The 13575-nt window shown below is 34.0% G+C and overlaps 2 long non-coding RNA genes across 2 annotated transcripts; both read left to right on the top strand.

The window, feature by feature from the left end:
- Nucleotides 1-3325: 3325 nt before the first annotated feature.
- Nucleotides 3326-5326, top strand: LOC122135981. The gene is made up of 3 exons (XR_006153836.1): nucleotides 3326-3369; nucleotides 4271-4439; nucleotides 4638-5326. It is a non-coding gene; the product is annotated as an uncharacterized LOC122135981 (long non-coding RNA).
- Nucleotides 5327-11615: 6289 nt separating this feature from the next.
- LOC122135980 lies at nucleotides 11616-13348 on the top strand. Its single transcript, XR_006153833.1, has 3 exons — nucleotides 11616-12041; nucleotides 12743-12804; nucleotides 12906-13348. It is a non-coding gene; the product is annotated as an uncharacterized LOC122135980 (long non-coding RNA).
- Nucleotides 13349-13575: the final 227 nt, after the last annotated feature.

Raw genomic sequence — 13575 nt, 5'->3', positions numbered from 1 at the left:
GCTTTTCTCGTTCAGCCGGGACAGGAGCGGGGTCGTTGTTTGTTTATTGTATGTGCAAGGGACCATTCTCCCTTTTGAAAGTGAAGAATTGTGACGCCCACACCACTTCCATTTTGCTCAAAATATTAGACATAGCCTACACTGGGAAGTGCTGTTATTATAGAGCGGAAATTAGAGATGATTGACAACAGGGCTGTTATATATGCGGGAAACGGATTTCTTTCACTGTCCATCACACTTTTCAGTGTGAAGTAGGGTTGACCATTTTGTCCTCCACCCCACAACTGTAATATATCACATGAAAACAATATTTTAAATTTTGAGAGCATTTCCCTTGGGCAGCATCACCTAAAGGAAAACCTCTTTATAAAAAGGCCAAATGAAATATTATGCTTTTTTACATGCACTGGTCATCAGTTTTTTGCCTCCATAACATGACTAATGGAAAGAAAAGTAACAATTACAACATGTTTTTATATAAAGGCTTCTTTCAAATTATTATGTTTTCTCAAGCAAGAGAGATGTTGTTTTATATGTCCAACAACCTTTAATTACATTACACTTTGATCCTAAAGTGTTTTTTTATGGCTTTATGGCATTTGTTTTTTTTGTTTTTTTATGATGAGAAAGTGAAAAAGGTGTCCAAAACCTCCTCTGTGAAAACTTCAAAACACGTTATATTTCTTCTATTATCCTCATTTGTAAGTCACTTTTGGATCAAAGTCGTCTGCTAAAAGGACTAAATGGTCAATGCTAATATTATATATTATTAAAGCCTGTTGTCTAGTATATCTCTAATTCCCTATATATATATGGTTGTGTGTGTGGTGTGTGGGTGTTTTGTTTCCCTTGGATGTGAGCGTCTCTCACTACAGCCACTGATTGATAAAAAAAAAAAAAACTTTCAAACCCCCAAAATAAGGAAAGCTTTTTCAATCTTTCGTTTTTGAGGGTCTTCTTCTGTGTAAATCCAGGGTTCTGTTTCTGTCAGAGCCGTATTCTTTCAGTTCACTTTTCACTGCGAAAAAGTTTAGTTAAGCACCAAAGGAGAGCTACAAAAACTTCACAAAACCTGCTGAGCACATGCGTCAGGTCTGAATCTAGACAAGCATGCCAAGTTTTAAGGGGAATCGGACCACAGCTGGCGCTTTATAACATCATAAACTAATTAAAAAAACCTGAACAAACAGGATTTGGGCGAAGGGACTCACACTGACACAGAACAATGGAAAAAGAAAAAAAAACGAAAAATAAAAAAACTAGTTATCGACATGCTAGTGATATATGGAGATTAAAAAAAAGGAGTGTGGTAGATTTTTATCATTATAGGGTGATTGTGTATACACGCCCAACACACACTGAAGTCCAAACAACATGAGCAAGTGGAATATTGCATTAAAAGTTCCCTGATGATCAGTAGGTGGATAAGGGTTGACAGTTAAAAGCCATACTCACAGTAAAAGTGGTAGAAGTTGAAGTCTATCCATTTAGAATATTACTTGAGTAAAAAGAGATATTACTTAAGTAAAAGTATGTGTGATTTATTATTGATACTTAAGTATGAAAAGCTTATTTTATATTTAAATGTACTTAAGCATTGAAAGTAAAAGTACAAGTAAATGCAAAATGGAAAAAGAGCAAATGTTTTATTCACATTTTAATAACAAGATTGTATTAGTTTTAACTCCGTTCTTCTATATTGTATCTTTTTGTTTGTGCTCATGTCACCCATGTCTTTGGGTTCTTTCAATTGGGCCGATTAGTGGACATTACAGGTGCATTTCCCAAGACAGTAATAGAATTTGAATAAAAATGAATGTACATCGTTACTTAATATTTCATAACAAACACAGTATGAAAAACTAGAATTTGATGGAATTTGAATGTAAATGGTTGTTTATTGTTTCATAACAAACACAGTATGAAAAACTCAGACTGCTCAGTATGTCTTTATTTGGTCTTACTTCCAAAAAAGTAAGCTTGATTACCCCTTGAAAAACAGTCTTAATCATGACAAAGTTTATGTACTGGCCCCAGTCAGAACATGAAGAACAGTGAAAGTATGTGAAGGCAGTGGGGTTTGTCTGTGATAAGATGTGATCTTATAGTAAACAGGATAGAAAATAGAATAGATTGAGCTAGTGTTTAGAGGGCCAAGATGTTTTATTATTATTTTTTTTTATAATAAATAAAAAAGGAAAACATGTAGGTAGAATAGAAATAAAAAAGAGAACGCTAGTTACAAGTTTTGTTTTTATTTAGTTTTTAATAAACAAAACGCCAAGTATGGAGACCCAGTTGTGTTCTGCAATTAACCCATCCAAGTGCACACGGAGTTGTGAACACACACACACACACACACACACACACCACACACCACACACACCCACACACACACACACACACACAGCGGGGACATTCATTTAGTACAAAAAATATGTACCTCTTTCTGTTCAATGTTTGGGTCAATAGAATTATTTTATGTTACTGATAGATTGCATTTAAAAAGGCAGTAAAAATATTATGATCTTAATTTGGTTTTGATAAAAGAGCACAAAATATCATCCAACAGCAAACCCAAAGGATATAAAACAATAAACATGAGTATTTCAAAATTGGTTGAAGCAATTTTGGGGACAGATAATGACTTCTTTGTAAAAACAGAGATTTTTATTATTATTTTTGTTTTCATAATAGCAGAGCTCTATGAAGGAACTTTTAGCACCACATCTTCACATCTGCCTTAACTGTGTAAAACAGCATCAAAACTGTATAGAAAAGCCTAGTTACTAAAGACTGCGGAAGGGAACAGAAATATATGTCAGTGGGTTTTAGACTTTTCACTGAAGAGTAGAATTATTTAAACTTTTATTTAAGCTAAAAATTAACAAAACCATAGGAACATAGTAATTTCCATGAAATGCAGTTTTCCCCCATGACTTACTGTAAAAGCCTTTAAATCTTTTTGAATCATCCCAGTTTACAGGAAAGATTAATACATAATCATTGGCTCAGTGGTTCTCCTTAACATCTCTGTAATAATCTTGACCTTCAGCTTTCCTAATGTGTTTTACGCAGAGGTTTTGTTTTTGCGTTAGGTGTCTCTCATCTTTTGATCCTCAGTTCCTCCAGTGATCGTAGTATAAAAACCCTGAGATGATCTGAGAGAAGCACTCAACATTGACTTAAAGGAGCTCAGCTTCAACAGCTCCTGTGACCTCAGGTTAGTATATTTGACTTTGTCATGTTTAGTATGTGTACAGCATGTTTAGCATGTAGCCTAAGTTTATTTCATTTTGATTTACATCACAGGTCTTTTGAAAACAACTTTGCAGACTCTTTCAGCTCCTGAGAGGAGGTCTGCTGAAGGTATGGCTATGATATGTTAAAATAATGAATCAAATTATTCCTGTCAATATTGTGTCATGGATTAATATCTTATAAAAGCACATATCAAATAGGTCTATAATGTAATCACCCATGTGTTAAAAGTTTTTATTTATTTTATTTTATTTTATTTTATTTTATTTTATTTATTTTATTTAGTACAGCTATGTACTATGATTTTACATTTCTGTTCAGTGTTTGTGTCCAACTCTTTTAGATCTTTGAAATGCTGCATTTATTAGATAAAAACAGTGATATTATGAAATATTTTCAGAATTGAAAATAAGTTTTTATGAAAATTTAAATAATTTTTAAAATGTATTCCTGTGATGTGCAGCTGAATTTTCAGCATCATTCCTCCAGTCTTCAGTGTCACATGATCTTCAGAAATCATTCTAATATGATGATTTGATGCTCAAGAATATTTCTGATTATTATCAGTTATAATAATATAATAATAGTAATAATAATAATAATAAGCTCTTAACTGCAAACATCTGTTTAGCTTATCATGTCTATCTAGCTGAAATCAAGTGGTTTTGAAGCCGTATTAGTTTAAACTTCTGACAGATGGTTTTTTGAGCGCAAACATCCGAAGCACTTGTATAAAAAGTGGCTGCACACAGCATGAGAGTAATGTTACTAAAGCTCTCTTTCACACTCGAGTTTATGTTAAAAATTATATAAATATAAAAAGCATACAGACGCATTTTTGCCATCTATAATTTAGAATGCCTTGGATTTTTAATTTGAATAGACTAATAAGTCACGTGTGTGCACTCTCTGTGTGTGATTTGGTGATATACTCGATAATGTCAGATTACATCATTACAACAACACTTACCATATTATCGCATGAGAAAGCCTATACTGTATATTGCAGACCCCGGACTCGACTTGAGAGGAAACTGAAATCATCTGCGGTTGTGTGAGCACTTGACTTGTTTGCACATGAGCAAAGGTGTTTTTAGGAGTCTAACTTGCAAACGCCGGACCACTGATTAATCAAACCTGCTTTCTTGCAGTCTGTGTTCTTCTGACTTTATTTTGTAGTAAGTAATGAATATGCCTCGGGGAAATGCATCGGAGTAAAAGTATACATTTTAATTAGGAAATGTAGTGGAGAAAAAGTGAAAGTAAAAACTCATGTAAAGTACAGATACTCCCAAAAAATCTTGAAGTACTGTAATGAAGTATTATTACTTTTGTTATAAAATAACCATGCATACACATGTTGTTTCAATATCCAGCTCGCAGGGATCTCATATTGTAAGAAGGCAGATAAAAGAGAGACGCCATGGATTTTCTGAAATTCGTGGGAGGCGTGGCACTGGGTGTGTCCGAGTGCGCGGTGGGCGTGACCAGAGCCGTGGTGGATGTTCCTCTGGGGATAGTGAAAGGAGCGGTGTACAGCACCGTAGAGGCCGGCAGTAAAATGAGCAGCGTGGGCTCCGCCGCTGAACTTATTGGTGCCACTGCAGTTCTGCTGGTGTCCCCGGTGACCGGCGCTGTGAGCGGAGGAACCAAAGAGATCGTCAAGGCGCCAGAAAAAGTTGTGCATGGTATTGTTAATGGCGTGAAAAGAGTGTTTGATGATTGAGCATGAAACATAGACCTCATCTAAAAGTGTAAGTTTTTGTTTGATAAACCTTTAACACTCATATTGATAATGCACAAACAGCTCCACCTGCTGCCAATGAGCCTGCACATGTAACATTCTCTATAAACACATCTGAGACATGGACACAAATGTATATGAAAAAAAAATGTTCATTCGACTCCCAGTTAAAATTCCAGTTAAATATGGTTTGATGATGTGTCTAAAAATTACTTAATATTAATATAGACACATTTTTTTTATTTTGTGCAGGCCTAAATTATCTCTGGTCTTTCTGTTTTCAGTGTTTGAATACTTGTAAAATAAAAACTTATCAAACGATTCTTTGTTTTTCTTCAGAAAACAGACACTGCACAGTTATCTCTCTAGACACATTTCACCATCACTTCTATGGAAAGATTATTATTATTTGTTTTTTTTGCAACTTGTGCTTGCAATAATACTGTAACATTACAGCATTTCTATCAGATATTGTTCTTATATCAGAATATATTGCATGTCAGTGAAACTTGTAATCTAGTCGAATCAAGTGACGAATTTAAGCTGCATTTCAGGCTAAATAAATATTTTATTGTTAATACACCTGAAGTATGTAGAATTTGCTCTCATTAATAATGTAAAGGTTTGAATTAAATAAAAAACAATGTTCAGTTTTTCACTAAACATTTGCACATTTTGGTTCAGACAAATTAAGCCCACAAATAATAATAATAATAATAATAATAATAATAAACACTGAATAAAACTGTTGGACAATAACTGGAAATAACCACACCGAGATGGCAGGTTATTTTCCATGTGACTTTCAAGATGGAGGAATTTCTCATTGGTAATGGTAACACTTTACAATAAGGGTACCTGAATAATCATGTATAATGCCTAAATGAATACTTAATTTATCGAATACTAATGATTATTAAAGCTGTCAGCTAATCATGAATTTATGAAGAGCTATCCTTAACTACAACTGGAGTCATATGGATTCACGCATGAATAATGACAGGCTTAATTACATGTTAATACATGTTTGAGAGTTAATGCATTATAATTAACATTTGGGTCAACAGCCTCTTTAAGGAAGAAAAATAAATACTCTGACTTTGATACAAATTAAAATAATTTAATATCATAATTTGAGCTTTTGAAATCTTCAGCTTTATGATTGATCTTGTCTGTTTTGTTTTTTTGTTGTTCTCTTTCCCTTTAAACTTACCCTGCTGTGACTTATAAACAGCTAAATAATAATAAAACCTCAAAATCCACAAAGAACATTTGTAGAAAAATCCTGAAGAAATGCCCGGAACAGTTCACTGTCCATCCAGACACAGTCATGACACTGTTCCTCCACTCTCTGACTTCTTGAAAATCCACTCCACATCTCTTAACCAGGCTGAATACTCGCTGGGTTAGTACATGTGTATTTGATACGAAGTATTAAATAAATCATGAGCTGAGTTTAGTAGTTAACTGTGAGGTAATAATGATTAACCCAGACCCCCCCCCCCCCCCCCAAGTAAAGTCAAAATGCATTAACAAGCCACGAGTTCATGTTAGTGAATGGGTAGTTAATAATGAGTTAGTGATTGGCCCTCTCAAGTAAAGTCATGACAAAATAATGCATTAACAAATAATTATAATAACAATAATAATAATAAACATTAAGTATGCTGTAAGAGTCATCTTTATTCCTTTACACCACACTGTCAGAAATAGGGGTACAGTAGGAGTCCATTTCTGTCCCCCAAGGAACAAACACTAACGTACCCCATAGGGCTTATTATTGGACCTCAAAGGGTCAAAGGGTCAAAAAGGTACATATATGTTCCCAAGCATTAAAAGGTACATATACAGTACAGGTCAAAAGTTTGGAAACATTACTATTTTTAAAGTTTTTGAAAGAAGTTTCTTCTGCTCATCAAGCCTGCATTTATTTGATCAAAAATACAGAAAAAAATGTAATATTGTGATATATTATTACAATTTAAAATAATTGTTTTTTTAATGTATTATACTTTAAATTATCATTTATTTCTGTGATGCAAAGCTGAATTTTTAGGATCATTATCACATGATCCTTTAGAAATCATTCTAATATGATGATTCATTATCAAAGTTGGAAACAGTTCTGCTGCTTAATATTTTTTTCAGAACATGTGATACTTTTTTAGGATACTTTGATGAATAAAAAGTAAAAAAAAAAAAAAAAGAAGCTATGTTTTTAAAATATAAATATTTTGTAATAACAATATACACTACTGGTCAGTAATTTGGGGTCAGTCATTTTCTTTTTTTTAAATAAAATCAATACTTTTATTCAGCAAGGATGTGTTAAATTGATAAAAAGTGATAGTAAAGAACATATATTATTACATATATATTATTAGATTTTTTTTTTTTTTTGAATAAATGCAGTTCTTTTTAACCTTTTATTCATCAAATATATTAGACAGCAGAACTGTTTCCAACACTCATAATAAATCAGAATATTAGAATGATTTCTAAATGATCACACTGTAAAACCTGACAAGTCACAGTAACTCAAACCGTTTGAGTAAACAGATATCCTTAAAAACCTGAGAAGTTAGGTTTACTCAAACCGTTTGAGGAAACCGATTGCCTTAAACCATTTAAGTTTTAAAACTTAACAGTTATGAGTACTCTGAACTTAATTCTGTTGAGTTCACTGAAAGAAGATATACATTGCAATTAAGTAATTAAGTGATTAACTGAGTGATAATTGAGCATTAGTGATGAACACCTGCTGTTAACAAACAGAATTACTGAAGAAAAGAGAGAAAGGAAACTACAGCTGACTTCAGACACAGCCTCACTAAAACCTGTCAAGTTGTGTTAACTCAAACCGTTTGAGGAAAACCGATTGCCTTTAAACCATTTAAGTTTAAAACTTAACAGTTATGAGTACTCTGAACTTAATTCAGTTGAGTTCACTGAAAGAAGATAGACATTGCAATTAAATAATTAAGTGATTAATTGAGTGATAATTGTGAATTAGTGATGAACAGCTGCTGTTAACAAACAGAATTACTGAAGAAAAGAGAAACACAAGAACTACAACTGACTTCAGACACAGCCTTAGATAAAATAAACTGAAATAAAATACATTAAATCTCTCAAGATCTGATTAAACAACCCTACAAACAGCATCACCAGCTCCACTTATTAATAACCAGACTGACTTTATTTCTGTCAGACGTCTACAGAAGATCTTATTGAGAATTAACTAAGGTTTATATGTTTATTTATTGTTTCATTTGAAGTAACCATGTTAGAGATCAGTGTTTGCTTTAGTTGCGCTCTTGACCCTTGATTTCTGTCTTAGTTTTTTCTTTGGCTGTTGTAACCATTTGTTGTAACTCAAAAGCCCAGAGAAAATATCATCAGGTGTTATACACACACTCACGCTCTTAGAAACTGCTTTTATCCAAAGCAACTTACAGTGCATTCAAGTCAGCTTTTTTTTTATCTAACCTGTACCTAGATGTTGGTGTTATACTGTATATTGGTGATGATAATCATTGATTATTGAACTGTTTGGAGTCTAATCTCTGATGAAATAGGTGTTTTGTAATTAGTTGGATTGTTTACAGTAAAAGTGATTCTAAGAGCCAGTGATTCTGTGATTAATCTGTTAATATAAAGAACTTTCCAAACAGTTTGGTTTTCTGTGGTGTCACTTAGTCACACACAGACATCAATAATCAGCATATGAACCTCAACAATGGTGACCATAAAAAAAAAAAGAAACAATGCAGCAGAGCATGCTGGGAGCCATGGATGAGTTTTGTATTACAATAGTACCCAGCATGCATTGCAGCATGTTTTTTTTTTTTTTTTCTCATAACCATTGTTGAGGTTCATATTCTGATTATTGATGTCTGTGTGTGACTAATTGACACCATAGAAGACCAAACTGTTTGGGAAAATTCTTTATGTTAACTGATTATGAAAGAACCACTGACTTTTTGAATGACTTTCATTGTAATCGACTGAACTAACTATAGAACACCTATTTAGTAAGATTTTGAACTCAGAACAGCTCCATAATTGATAATTATCATCACCAATATGGTGTATAACAACCAATACCTGATCATATTTTTTCTGGGTTTGTTGAGTTATAACAAACATGTTTCAAAAACACATGGTTACAACGTCCAAAAAAAATAATAATCTAAGACAGAAATCAAGGGTCAAGAGCCCAACTAAAGCAAACACTGATCTCTAACATGGTTACTTCAAATGAAACAATAAATCAACATCTAAACCTTAGTTAATTCTCATTTAGATCTTCTGTAGACGTCTGACAGAAATAAAGTCAGTCTGGTTATTAATAAGTGGAGCTGGTGATTCTGTTTGTTAACAGCAGCTGTTCATCACTAAAGCTCAATCAGCACTTAATTAATCACTTGATTACATAATTGCAAAGTTTTAAAACTTACATGGTTTAAGTAAAGGCAATCTGTTTACTCAAACGGTTTGAGTTACTGTGACTTGTCAGGTTTTACAGTGCATTTAAAATTTTGAAGGTTTAATTTTAGGCTGTTTGTTGTATTAATGATTTTGAGTTTTTGTCTTTGCATCAAAGGAATAAATTATTTTTTTAAAAGTATATTCAATAGAAGAGCAACTATTATTTTAAGTTGTAATAATATTTCACAATATTACTGTTTTTTCTGTTGTAGTTTTGATCAAATAAATGCAGGCTTGATGAGCAGAAGAGACTTCTTTCAAAAACATTAAAAATTGTAATGTTTCCAAACTTTTGACCTGTACTGTATGTACCGTTTCTTTTAAAGGTTAAGGTACAATATGTAGAGCCAGCCCTGATTGGCTGCTTGAATCTCAATTTAAAAGAACGTCTGGTTTCTTCTGTTTCTTTCTTTTGGCGGAGACAAAGTCATAGCACGGTTACTCATGGTTCTAACCAGATTTGGGTAGTCCAGGGACAAAAGAGTAAAAGTCCTGCCATATATTTTTGCTCCACCCATGAACTCAGCAGCTGATCATCAGAGGAGGAACCAAGTCATTCCTTCCAAGTCACAAACGAGTCTTGAGTCAAATCCCAAGTCCTCAAAGAGTTAAAGTTAATGAGATAATTAAGTGACTAATTAAATGAAGATTGTGCATTAGTGATGAACACCTGCTGTTAACAATGAACATCACTGAAGAAAAGAGCAACACAAGAACTACAACTGACTTTAAGCACAGCCTTGAATGAAATCAATTGAAAGGAAAAAACTTTGCGACCTTAATTGTGGTGAGTATTTGCTTCAGTTGAGCTCTTGAGCCTTTAAGCCATTTTTATAAATTTGCTTTTAAGCAATTACATTACTGTTTTACAGCAAACATTTGTGCAATGCTGATACAAATCTTGAACTAGCAGGTAACTTATGCTTTTGATGTCTGTATGATCTTGATTTAAATATCTTGATTATACTTTTAAAGAGAAGAAATTGTGCGTTAGTGGTTAGAGAGGACTGCTGTGTGTTCACTTTGGATGGGTTAAATGTAGAGTATGAATTCTAAGTACGGGTCACCATACTTAACTGTGTGTCACGTTCACAAAAAAAGAGAGAAATGTCATTACGCAAATGACACCACAATGCTTCTATATTAAGGAAAAGAAAAACAGTTTGGGATTAGGCATTTAGCCATGAACATTTATCATGTGATCCTCAACAGTGGTGAAAATAATTATTCATACTGCAGTGCATTATGGGAGTCTTTCATGTATTGCAACATGAAGCATTTTGTTGATTGTCACCATTGTAGAGATTCATATGCTGGTTCTTGATATCTGTGTGTGTCTAAAAAGCACTGGCGTTCAAACTTCTATATGTGTAAAATTCATTCCCTGTAAATATCAGATCAGTGGTTCTTTTGTGCATGCTGTAGTTTCACTGGTATTATTCAAAGCCTAAACATCTGAAAACAAAACAAAAAAATTATTTGAAATATAATTAAACCAGCTTGTTGTGACTTTAAGTTCTTCACATATCACAGTTCTCCACATATCACAGTTCTCTCTCCTCCACAACACTACATGCAAAACTACAGAGAAAGATCTGTCAAAACAAGTCAAGGGTCAAGAGCACAACTAAATCAAACACTGATCTCCATGATGGTGACATCATTTTAACCAATAAAACATTAACATCTGATCCTCTGTAATTCTCCATAACAGTAGGTGTTAATCACTAATGCACAATCTTCATTTAATTAGTCACTTAATTATCTCATTAACTTTAACTCTTTGAGGACTTGGATTTAACTTGAGAGTCGTTTGTGACTTGGAAGGAATGACTTGGTTCCTCCTTTGGTGAAATCGGCTGCTGAGTTCATGAGTGGAGCAAAAATATGGCAGGACTTTTACTCTTTGGCCCCTGGACTTCCCACCTCTGGTTCTTACAGGGCTTTCAACCAAGGAGGTCCTTCAAAAAATATCAGAAGCCGGCATAGAAGTAACCGACGTCGAGATGTACTGCATTCTGAGTCTATTCCATTGTTTTGGCCAATTAAGTACATCTTTAACATAGACGCCATGTGGCTCTTTTGTGGAAAAAAATGTTGATTCCTTTGTTCTATGACTGTCACTTTCGTGCATGCAGTCAAGCGTGTACGTCTGCAGACTGCAAGACAGGGGCGTAACTTGAAAGAGGCGTAACTTGAAGTAGGAGGCGTAACTTGAAGTTGTCGAAATCTCACAGAATCACGCGAGATGTCAAAATGATAAGTTGTTGGCAATATGGCTGCTTTCAGTAGGGCACAGAGTAGAATATTGATTACGTTTTTTTTTTTTAAGGAAAGCAGGGGTTTTAGGCAGGATTTGATGCATAAGGTGTGTGTAGATATTAATGTTAGGGGACAATGTGAGTGATGTGTACGTTTAGTAGGAACACCTATTATCTGATCCACACTCCGGGACAGAAGAGGGCGGTATTGCACCAATAAGCTGGATGCCAACCGCCGTTAAACTGGAAAGAAGTTACAATGAGTTACAATCATGGTTACAATGGTGAGAATATATTTTTTCACGAAATAATTATTTAAATTTAAGAGTACAAGTTATTTTCATACAGTGTTATTGATTTTGGAGTTAATAATCTTTTAAAACTAAGGTGTAAAGTCAGCAACATATAAGCAAAAGGTGTAAAGACGCTATCCTCCGGTTTCACAGACAATACTAATTGAGCTATGGCCTGATCCTGGCTTAATCTAAACCCTGTTTTTTACTTACATAATATAGCATATTTGTGATTGTGCTGTAAAAACACGTTTTATAATGAATAACTAACAGGGGAGCTCCATTAAGTACACTTCTTTTAAAGTGGATTTACATAAACCATATATACATCTTGAAGACTATTACTAATTGTCTATTTATCATCTGACAGGATAGTCTTTAATAAGTATTGCAGATAAGCACATTTAACAGACATGAAACAGGCATCTAAGTGATGTGTGTGTGCCATTATGTAGAATTCACTGTCAACACTGGTTTAGATGTGTGTAAGTCATGTAAACAAACAAATCTACATACAGTAACTAAACACTAGTTATCTATTTTATTTGTCCATTTGCAATATTGATAATTTTAGGAACATTTGTGTTGGATAAAAAGCGAGTTACATCAGTTACTAACTCAACATGCAGATGCAGTACTGTATATCACAGATAAATCACAGAGGTTACTTGACTCTTGTCTGGATGTTACAGGAACAGATTGTTTATCTGCTGTAGAGTGACTGATGAAGGAATGCTGCCATCAAAGGATTTGTGTAAGTACACTACAAAAATAAATAAAACATTTTAATTAGTGTAATTTCAAACAGTTATTACAGCACTTTTCTTATTGTTGTTTTCTGTGCATTTGCTGCAGATCTTTTGTGGTGGAGCAGGACCTGCAAGGAAAGGGGAAAAAAAAGGAAAAACCTGAAACAAAAGAATAAAGTAATGACTTTTTGTATTGTGTGTGTGTATTTCTGTAGGTTATGAAAATGTCTGCAGATTGGTGTGTGCACTGAGGATGGAGAAGTCCACTGCAGCATCCGGAAATGGTCCAGAGACACGGATGAGACGCTCCATCACTCCAGCTCTTACTGTCTCATCAGGACCAGATGCTGCTGTGGTCTCTTCATCACTCAGATTGTCCTGCATGTGTTCTTCTGCTCTCGTTTCAAGGTTGTGTGGTTCAGAGAGCCGTCATTAAGGTCTTCCTCATCCTGTTGCTCAACGACATCCCCGTTGAGAAGAGTGAGATTGTGAAGCACAGCGCAGCAGCAGAACTGTCTCAGCTGTGTTGAGATGATAGTAAGATGTGGGGTTCACACCGTCTGTAAATACATGATTGTTAGAACAGTAAGTTTGAAAGAAGCTTTGTTTCATGTGTTGTTGACTTGTACATGTCTGTATTTATTGTGATGCTAACATTTATACATTCTTTTAATCATTTAGACATGTTTCTTGTTGTCAGTAAATAAAATATAAATATTTGATCTATTCATGTATTAATTGCTTGACTGAAAACTGATGTATTCACATCAACTGCA

This window comes from Cyprinus carpio, chromosome B1, assembly GCF_018340385.1.
Source record: "Cyprinus carpio isolate SPL01 chromosome B1, ASM1834038v1, whole genome shotgun sequence".
Classification (NCBI taxonomy): Eukaryota; Metazoa; Chordata; class Actinopteri; order Cypriniformes; family Cyprinidae; genus Cyprinus; species Cyprinus carpio.
This window is presented reverse-complemented; position numbering and strand designations above follow the sequence as displayed.